The sequence below is a fragment of the Myotis daubentonii genome, chromosome 3 (assembly GCF_963259705.1).
Source record: "Myotis daubentonii chromosome 3, mMyoDau2.1, whole genome shotgun sequence".
Taxonomy (NCBI): domain Eukaryota; kingdom Metazoa; phylum Chordata; class Mammalia; order Chiroptera; family Vespertilionidae; genus Myotis; species Myotis daubentonii.
The window spans coordinates 123,167,945-123,178,784 of record NC_081842.1 but is presented as its reverse complement, the minus strand read 5'-3'; the positions used below and the strand labels follow the sequence as shown (position 1 = coordinate 123,178,784).

The following is a 10,840-nucleotide window of genomic DNA, read 5'->3' as shown; positions in this document are numbered from 1 at the left end:
TATTATCCCTCTATTCTCACTTTTCTGAGAGTTTTTATCAAGAAATGGTGTTAGATTTTTGTCAAATGCTTTTTCTTCATCAATTGATATGATTGTGATTTTCGTCTCTCTGCCTTTTTATGTTAATTACTAGAGGCCCGGTGCACAAAAATTTGTGCGCTCGAGGGGAAAGGGAGGTCCCTCAGCCCGGCCTGTGCCCTCTTGCAGTCTGGGACCCCTCGGGAGATAACGACCTGCTGGCTTAGGCCTGCTCCCGGGTGGCAGAGGGCAGGCCCAATCCCTAGGTGCAGCCCCTGGTGGGGCTCAGAGCAGGGCTGATTGGGGAGTTGGGGTGCCGCCCCTGTCATGCACAGAGCAGGGCGGATCAGGAGGTTGCGATGCCACCCTCAGTCACACTCAGGGTAGGGCCGAATGGGGGGTTGGGGCACCGCCCCCTGTCACACTCAAGGCAGGGTCGATGGGGAGGTTGTGGCACCACCCCCTGTCATGGACAGAGCAGGGCCAATCAGGGGGTTGGGGCGCTGCCCCCTGTCACTCACAGAGCAGGGCCCATCAGGGGGTTGGGGAGCTCCCCCCTGTCACACACAGAGCAGGGCAGATCAGGGGGTTGGGGCGCCGCACTGTCACACTCAGGGCAGGGCCGATGGAGAGGTTATGGCTCTACCCCGTCACCCACAGAGCAGGGCCGATCAGGGGGTTGGGGCACTGCCACTGTCACACTCAGGGCCAATGGGGAGGTTATGGCTCTACCCCATCACACACAAAGCAGGGCCCGTGGGCGGGGGGGGGGGGGCGGTTGGGACACCGCCCTCTATCACCCACAGAGCAGGGCCGATCAGGGGGTTGGGGCGCCGCCACTCTCACACTCAGGGCAGGGCCGATGGGGAGGTTATGGCTCTACCCTGTCACACACAGAGCAGGGCCCGTGGGGGTGGGGGGAGTGGAGCGCTGCCCTCTATCACCCACAGAGCAGGGCCAATCAGGGGTTTGGGGTGCCGCAGCCTGTCACACACAGAGCCACAGGGCGATCAGGGGGTTGGGGCACCTTCCCCTGTCAGGAACAGAGCAGGGCCGATAGGGAGGTTGTGGCCCTGCCCCCTGTCACACACAGAGCCGCAGGGCAATCAGGGGGTTTGGGCGCTGCCCCCTGTCATGCTGATCCCGGTGCTGGGAGGCCTTGTGGCTCCGCTGATCCCGGTGCTGGGAGGCACATTACCCTTTTACTATATAGGATAGAGGCCTGGTGCATGGGTGGGGGCCGGCTGGTTTGCCCTGAAGGGTGTCCTGGATCAGGGTGGGGGTCCCCACTGGGGTGCCTGGCCAGCCTGGGTGAGGGAATGATGGCTGTTTGCAGCTGGTCACATACCCTTCAGGGTGGGGGTCCCCACTGGGGTGCCTGGCCAGTCTGGGTGAGGAGCTGAGGGCTGTTTTCAGGCTGGCGGGTGACTGAAGCTCCCAACTGCTCCTTTTTTTTCTTTTTTCTTTTTTATTCTGGGCCAGCTTTAGCTTTGAGGCTTGGTCCAGCTCTTAGGCCTCCTCTGCTGAAAACAGGTTTCTGGCCTTTGTTTACCTTCTGTATTTGAAACAATGTTGCGATCCTGCTGGCTGAAGCCTGGCAACTAAAGCAGGTTTCTGGGGTTTTGTTTAGCTTCTATATTTGTAACATAGTTGCTTAGAGTTGCAGCTCAGAGGCCCGCAGCGGCAGGCAGGGAACGTTGGAGTCCTCCGTCACTGAAGGAAGCAAGCCTCATGTTAGTTTCAAGCTGCCTGGCTGCCGGCCGCCATCTTGGCTGGCAGTTAATTTGCATATTGCCCTGATTAGCCAATGGGAAGGGTAGCGGTCGTACGCTAATTACCATGTTTCTTTTTTATTAGATAGGACTTCTTTTGCTGTCAAAAAGTGTCTTAGTTTCATGTGCTCATTTTTACTTTCCTTTTTGTTCTTGTGTTGTCATATAAAAAAATTCATTGCCAGGACCAATGTCTCAGAGCTTCTTCCCTAAATTTTCTGAAAGTAATTTTATAGTATCAGGTCTTATGTTCAAATCTTTGATCCATTTGGAGTTAAAAAGAAAGGATAATTATATAATATGATGTAGGTGCTAATTACAGCTACAAGGCAATCATATTACAATATATAAATGTGTCAAGTTACCAGGTTGTCAATCTCAAATTTATGCATGGTTATATGTTAAATATATGCAATTAAAAAAAAAAGACTGTCAAATAATATGTTAGACAAAGGTTAAGATGTTTAACTTGTGGCTGGAGGCATTTCTCCTTTTTCTTACTCTTTGTCTTTCTCCCCCCCCCCCAATTCTATTCTCACATTAAATGGAATGTCAAGAATCAAATAATATATTTGCTAAGCCCATTTTTTCTTATCAAACACCTAAGTTCAGCACCCATTTGGCAGGGATACCCGAGGATAACCTAGAAGGCACACAGAAGTCTCAGGTGCAGGAGTGTGCTTTGGGCTTGTTTGTGTATTTGTTTTGTTTTGAGTTTAATTTTCTTTTACTAACTAAATAGAATGAGGGAGTATGCATAGTATAATGTAAAGAATAAAGAATGGTAATAAAACTAATGCCTGCAGGAGTTCTAATTGGGAAAGTGAAAGCTTTCAAGATATTAAGAAAGACAGGTAAAAACTTTGGGGCCAATATAAAAAGGTGATTAAAATGGAAAGTAGGTAGAAATAAACAAAACACATGAGTCAATAACGTCCATTATGCAATACCACCACTTTCTAGGGAAGAGATGTTGCCAGATATTTCTGAGTGACTCTGAGGGAAAGGAAGGGCAGTGGGTAGGTGACGGTCTGCAGGAGTCAGTCAGGGGAACAAGGGAGGAGTTATGGGGTAACAATTCTATGAGCTCCAAGGCCTGCCAGTGAGGGAAGAAATAGCTGAATTTCCTGAGGAAATGAAATCCCCTCCAGTTAGCATCTGGCCTTTCAGGTGGCCAACCAAACATAGGATTGTTAGATCTCCTTGTAAACTTGGTGGGGAAGAAGGTGAATGATTATGAAAAATCATCTGAATGTTATACCAGGTCCAGTGAGTTGAATGCTCCTATTTTCCAGACCTTTATACTTAAGTGCACAAGTGTGATTGAGCCAACAGTATTAGTAGATTTAGCAAATAAAAATACAGGACTCCTAATTAAACATGAATTTCAGATTAAATAAAGATTTTTTTCTTTCCATTCTCCTTTATGCCTTAAACACCTAGCTACAAGTTACACAAACAAAAAAATAAAGACAGAGAAGGGCGTAGACAAGATATTTTTGATGTGTAGGAGGTGGGAGGGGAGAGAGGGTCAGGAACCAGTCCTTTCCACACATAGCCAGAGGAGGGGTATGACCCCTGCAGCAGGGATCTGAGGAGGAGGTAGGCAAAGATCCAAGGTAGCTGAGGGATGGAGGAAGCCCCTAAACCCAGAGCTCCCCACAAAAGTCTTCAATGTCTTAAAGATTTTTTAATAGTGTAAGTATGTTCCATGCAGTATTTAGGGCATACTTATACTGAAAAAATTACTCATTGTTTATCTGAAATTCAAATTAAACTGGGTGCACTTTGTTCTATCTAGCAGCCGTGTGTGTGTGTGTGTGTGTGTGTGTGTGTGTGTGTGAGAGAGAGAGAGAGAGAGAGAGAGAGAGAGAGAGAGAACACCTAAATTTGAAGGAGGCCAGGAACACCTTGGGCAAGTTAATCTCTCTGTGGCCTGTATTTTTGTAAAATGGTTTAATCAGACCTAAGTCACAGCGTCATGGTGAAGTTTAAATAATGTGTTGAAGCAACAACTGTGTCTAATACATGGATGATGGTTAGTGCAGACAGCCGCTACTGGCTGAGATGGCATTGGCCCCAAATTAGATAAGAAGCCTGGATGGATTTCAGCTCCACTCACCCTCAGGGGCCCATGTGCAGGCCGAATTCACGTCCACATGGGACAGCCTGTGCGTGTTATTTCAAAGGATTAGAATAGACACAGGTTATCTTCCTTCTTCCTCTGACAAGTGTTAAAGGGCTAGGTACTATGCCAGGGGCTGAAATAGAGCAGATAACAACAGATAGGACTCTTGTCTTCATGCTCTGAAGCCTAGCAGAGGAAAGAGGAGGCAGAGATTAAACAAGTGAGTGCTTAATTAGCAAAAGGATCAATTTTATCTTGAAAAATTCTAATGGGCTTTGTGAGTACGTGACTGATGGGAACCTAACTTAATGAACGTGGTAGGTGGCAGAAAGGTTTATAACCCAGTCTGAGAATGAGAGGGATAGGAGTTAGCCCTGGAAGCCTGCAGGCAGAGAAGAGTGCCAGGCAGCAGGAACAGCCTGTGCACAGTGTTGATGCGTCCAGGCCGTGACATCTTTTGAGGCCTGACTGCTAGAGCTGGCCGAAGAACAAGGCCCAGGTGAGGCAGGCCTGAGCAGTCATTTTGCTCTGCTGAGGAATTAGGAACCAATCTCAGGATAAGAAGTCATTGGAGGATTTTAACCACAACAACAGAGTTAACATTTGTTATCATTTTTCTCTCAATAAATGCACATCTAAAGTTTCAAGTTGCTAACTACTAAATTTTGCTTGGTGAATGGAGCTCTCTTTTTTGGCAACTACCACACATAAGTGTTATGAGGAAAACTAGGGTTAGTCATTAACACCATCTCCTCCAAAAGGGTGGGAGGCAGATCAGCACATTGGCTGAGCTTAACTCTACTCATTATAATAACGAATGAGTAAAATGAACCTACCTCATAGAATTGTGAGGGGAGTCAGATGAGATGACTGTGCAGGGCTTAGTATGTGCTTACATTTAGGTATTTTATAAGGAATGTTAACTATCATTCATTCATGTGCAAACACAAAGGACAATACAAGTAATTTTTGGTTTATTTTAAAAATCCATTTCCAAGAGAGTCAAATATCACTTCGGTTTATGTAAAGCTCACTCCTAATCATTGAGTAAATACTGTGAATGTGAATTGAAGAGTTTAAGTAGCAGAGAATCACGTCTGACATACTTAAGACCTGGACATACTTGGCCTTGGCACTGGCCTAGTTCCCAAACATTTTGAGGTGTTCACAATCACCACGGGAAGTCTGAAGCTCATGCTCCTTGAAGACCTATCACAGTCTGATTAATAATTCTGGCTGTCAGCCCTCTAGTGTTTCAAACCTTGTGAGGTTATTTCGTGATGCCTCTGGTTTGTCCTCAGAGGGAGGACTTGTTTAAAATTTTAAATTATTTTATTTTTCTATTAGAATTGACATTCAATATTCTTTTATATTAGTTTTGGGTGTGCAGCATAGTGTTAGGCATATTATATAACTTATGTAGGTATCCCCATGATAAGTCTAGAACCCACCTGGCACCATACATAGTTATGACAATATTATTAACTAAATTCCCTATGCTGTTCTTTACATCTCTGTGACTGTTTTTATAACTGACAATTTGTACTTCTTAACCCCTTCATCTTTTTCACCCAGCTCCCCAAGTCCCTCCCATCTGACAACCATCAGTTTGTTCTCTGTATCTATGAGTTTGTTTCTGTTTTGTTAGTTTCGTTTGTTTTTAGAGTCCACATATAAGTGAAATCATATAGTATCTGTCTTTCTCTGTCTGACTTATTTCACTGAGCACAATACCCCCTAGGTCCATCCATGTTGTCACTAATGGTAAGATTTCCTTCTCTTTTATGGCTGAGTAGTATTTCATTGTATGCACGCACCACATCTTCTTTATCCATTCATCTCTTGATGGACACTTAGGTTGCTTTGGTATTTGCTTATTGTAAATAATGCTGCAATGAACATAGGGGTGCATATGTCTTCTTTTCCAAGTTGAAAATTTTATTTTGCTAATGTGCAAATAGAATATAGCTGTCCACTTTCTGTGCTTTCTGAACACTTAACCACTGATGAGTTCCGTACGATGCTATTGACCTTCACAGTGCTGGTGTCTGATCTTTTATGGAAGCCAGCCTGAATTCTTTCTACAACCTCATTTATTTGTCTTTCCAGATGTTTTCTTCATTGGCCTCTGCATGTTACTGCTTCATTGGAAAGACTTCATTTCCTAATTGCACAATGGTCCTTTTAATCTCATTATTCTTACTGACCAGGGATACCCAATTTGACTCCATTCCTCTTCATTTAGATCCAGCTGTGAGTTGCAGGTTCTTTCTCTGCCAGTCTAAGTCTTGCATATGTTTCATTACTTCTGGAGCTCTTCCTGTGCGTGCTCAAGCATCTGAATGAGATGTTCATTATACACTTTCTAGGCATTGCGTCCACGCTGTGACATTAGTTCCAGATTCACTGTTTGAACTGATTCACACACACTCTCACTGAGCTATAGAATTGTTTACACATTCTGGATACAGTAATGTCATTTTCCTGACTCGAGGAAGGAGCTGTGGGTTCATATCCTTTCATACCAAGCAATTCAATTGGTTGTCCAGCAGCCAGTCTTTCAAATTCATTTCTCATTAAGTAGATTTCAAAAGCAGAATAATCCAGGAATGTGAAGTGGCTCAGGTAGTAGGTTGGTATCTGTGAGTTTCCTCTTCCACCAAGCATCGCAGCCCCCTCCCTTGAACCAGGTGCTTCATAACCTTGGTAACAATACTACAGCACGCTCACCACCACTGCTCCAGCCACCAAACCCAGCCTGCCATTTTTAAGCTCATCTGAGTTTTCTGAGTCTTTTTTGAATGAGTGCTTTGGATTTCTTTAGATAAATATCCAGACATGGAATTGCTGGGTACTCTATTTTTATTTTTTTCTTTTATTTACCTTGCCCAAGGGGATATATCACACAAAATATTACTAAAAAAAATGTCAGAAATTGCTTTTATAGAAGTTTTATGTTTTTGGGTCATATATTTAAGTATTTAATCAACTTTGAGTTTATTCTTATATATGGTGTAAGAAGGTGGTCTAGTTTCATTTTTTTTTTGCATGTATCTGTCCAGTTCTTTCAAGCATTTATTAAATAAATTGTCTTTACACCATTGTATGTTCTTGCTTCCTTTGTTATTAATTAACCATATATGCATGGGTTTATTTCTGGGCTCTCTATTCTGTTCCATTAATCTATGCTTCTGTTTGTATGCCAGGATTTGATTACTGTTTTGATTACTATAGCCTGGTAGTATAGTTTGATATCAGGTATTGTGATACCTCCAACTTTGTTTTTCTTTCTAAATATTGCTGTAGCTATTTGGGGTCTTTTGTGGTTCCGTAAGAATTTTTGGATTATTAGTTTTAGTTTTGTGAAAAATGCCATTGGTATTTTGATAGGAATTACATTGAATATAAAGATTGCTTTGGGTGAGAACCAAGATGGCGGCATAGGTTAACGCCGGAGTTTGCTGCTTTGAACAACTACTTCAAAAGTGAAACCAAAAAACGGAAGGGACATCACCCAGAACCACAGTAACGCTGGCTGAGTGGAAGTCTTACAACTAGGAGGAAAGAGAAACGCACACGGACACTCAGAGGAGGCGCAGTACTGAAGTCAAATTCTGAGGTGCGGAGTGCGCGGAGCGGGCTGGCGGCGGAGGGCGCGGTTGTTGTTTTCAATCGGGAGGGAGTCGCAGACTCTGAGCACCAGATCCGAGCGAGTCTTTAGGGACCCAGACTCAAACGGGAGAAGCGGGACTGTCTGGCTTCGGTCAGAGCGAGTGCAGCTTTCTCTCCGAGCTTTGCAGCGGGTGCTGGGACTCAGAGAGGCAGAGCCCCTGGGGACAGGACTGAGAGCCGCCATAACTGCTCTCTCCGGCCCACCCTGTTGATCCTGTGCGACCCGCCCCGCCCAAGCCCTGCACAGAGGCATTTGCCGGATAGCCTCAGGCAAAGGCTAGATTAGCACCTCCCTAGAGGACAGAAGTTCTCTCACTGCTGACACTCATAGCTGATTCTCATAGCCACTTGGCCTGGAGGTCAAACCCTCCCTGGTTTTTTGCTTCAACAATCAAGGCTTAACTACAAGACTGCGCACAAAGACCACTAGGGGGTGCACCAAGGAAGCATAACAAAATGCGGAGACAAAGAAACAGGACAAAATTGTCAATGGAAGAAATAGAGTTCAGAACCACACTTTTAAGGTCTCTCAAGAACTGTTTAGAAGCTGCCGATAAACTTAATGAGATCTACACGAAAACTAATAAGACCCTTGATCTTATATTGGGGAACCAACTAGAAATTAAGCACACACGGACTGAAATAACGAATATTATACAGACGCCCGACAGCAGACCAGAGGAGCGCAAGAATCAAGTCAATGATTTGAAATGCGAGGAAGCAAAAAACATCCAACTGGAAAAGCAAAATGAAAAAAGAATCCAAAAATGCGAGGATAGTGTAAGGAGCCTCTGGGACAGCTTCAAGCGTACCAACATCAGAATTATAGGGGTGCCAGAAGATGAGAGAGACCAAGATATTGAAAACCTATTTGAAGAAATAATGACAGAAAACTTCCCCCACCTGGTGAAAGAAATGGACTTACAGGTCCAAGAAGCGCGGAGAACCCCAAACAAAAGGAATCCAAAGAGGACCACACCAAGACACATCATAATTAAAATGCCAAGAGCAAAAGATAAAGAGAGAATCTTAAAAACAGCAAGAGAAAGAAACTCAGTTACCTACAAGGGAATACCCATACGACTGTCAGCTGATTTCTCAACAGAAACTTTGCAGGCCAGAAGGGAGTGGCAAGAAATATTCAAAGTGATGAATAGCAAGAACCTACAACCAAGATTACTTTATCCAGCAAAGCTATCATTCAGAACGGAAGGTCAGATAAAGAGCTTCACAGATAAGGAAAAGCTAAAGGAGTTCATCACCACCAAACCAGGATTATATGAAATGCTGAAAGGTATCCTTTAAGAAGAGGAAGAGGAAGAGGAAGAAAAAGGTAAAGATACAAATTATGAACAACAAATATGCATCTATCAACAAGTGAATCTAAGAATCAAGTGAATAAATAATCTGATGATCAGAATGAACTGTTGATTATAATAGAATCAGGGACATAGAAAGGGAATGGACTGACTATTCCTGGGGTGGAAAGGGGTGTGGGAGATGTGGGAAGAGACTGGACAAAAATCGTGCACCTATGGATGAGGACAGTGGGTGGGGAGTGAGGTCGGAGGGTGGGGCGGGAACTGGGAGGAGGGGAGTTATGGGGGGAAAAAAAAAAGGAACAAATGTAATAATCTGAACAATAAAGATTTAATTAAAAAAAATAAATAAATAAATAAAAAGAAAAAAAAAAGATTGCTTTGGGTAGTAAGGATATTTTAACAGCATTAATTCTTCCTATTCACTAATGTGCATATGCTTTCATTTATTTGTTCTTCTTCAATTTTTTTCTTTAATGTCTTATAATTTTTCGAATACAGGTCCTCTACCTTCTTGGTTAAATTTATTCCTACGTATTTTATTTTTTTGATGCAATTGTAGATGGGATTGTTCTCTTACCTTCCCTTTATGATAGTTTAGTATCGGTGTATAAAAATGTAAACGATTTCTGAATATTAATTTGGTATCTGCTAGTTTACTAAATTTACTTATCAGTTCTAAGAGTTCTTTGGTGGAATATTTAGGGTTCTTGGTAGGACTTTTGATGGAACAGAATACTCAGGGCCGAGGGGTGGCAAGAAAATGCTTCTGGCTACTCTTGAATTATCAAGCAAACACAGCGCACGTGAGGAGGTGCCTCTGGGACCTTTCACTGTCATATGCTGGGGACCTTAAAGAGGAGAAGAGCTGCAAGCCAGGCCCAGAGCCTGGAGTCTGGGAGGAGCAAGTACACTCGTGTTCTCAGGGTGCCTCAGTCAGCGGGTGGGTGAGCACAGGGGCTGTTGGCTCTTTCCCAGGCCTTCCACCTGATTACGGGGCCCCTTGCACTTTTTCACTTTCTGCCCTCATCTTCTGCACCTTCCGCACCCTCCTCTCTTGCTCTGTTCCATTACCGCGCTGTCAACGCAGCTTTCCATTCACACTCATTTTTCCGAGATCCGTGTAGAATTGCGCACTCTCCTCCAAAACTAGACCTGAATGTAGACCCACTCGCCGGGACTTCGTGCATGCTCGCTTCGTACTGACAGGCCTGTCCCCACTCCCCCCTGCTGGGTTTCCTACTTGTTTCTTCTCAGTGTCTTGTCCCTAAAACGTTGTCTCTTTCCAATTCCATCCTCTGCCTCTTTCTCTCCCCCTCCCTTATCTCCCTCGGTGGCCATGTCCTGACACAGAGTTTTAGGGAGCCCCTCTATGATCATGGCTGCCATATGATTAGAACCCCAACCCTAAATGGGGTCCTCCACTCTGGGCTCAGGCATCCAGTTGTCTACTGGACATCTGCCATCGAATGTCCCACAGGCATAAACTCTGACCCCCCATCAAAGTGCTTCTCCTCAGGTCACTCAGCCAGTGCATGTCCTCACCATTAGACAGTGAGGAGGCCAGAAGATCGGAAGCTACCACAGAGTCTGCCCTCTTCTTTATCCTCAATACCCAAACCAGGTACTTTCTGAGGTCAGTTGGCCTCTCTCTGTCTCTGTGCCACTATCTTAGTTCTGGCAGAAGTCATTCCCACTGGATTCCTGCAATAACTCCTTGCCACCAGTGCACCTGTCCTGGAGGTCATTCCTCAGGTCACATCCTAAAATGCATAGCTAAGCACTTTTCACAGCTCCCAGGGGCATGCAGGATGAAAGCCCTAATCCTGAACTTGGTGTCAAGACCTTTGGTCTCGTTTCTGCTTATAACAAACTTTACCTCTTTCACTCATACCTGCTCCTCTGAAATACTGAACTCTTCCCTGATTTCT

The 10,840-nt window shown here is 44.4% G+C and overlaps 1 pseudogene; it reads right to left on the bottom strand.

Moving 5' to 3' along the window:
* Positions 1–6,011: 6,011 nt before the first annotated feature.
* Positions 6,012–10,099, bottom strand: LOC132229697 (pre-mRNA-splicing factor SPF27-like; annotated as a pseudogene).
* Between the last annotated feature and the right edge of the window lie 741 nt (positions 10,100–10,840).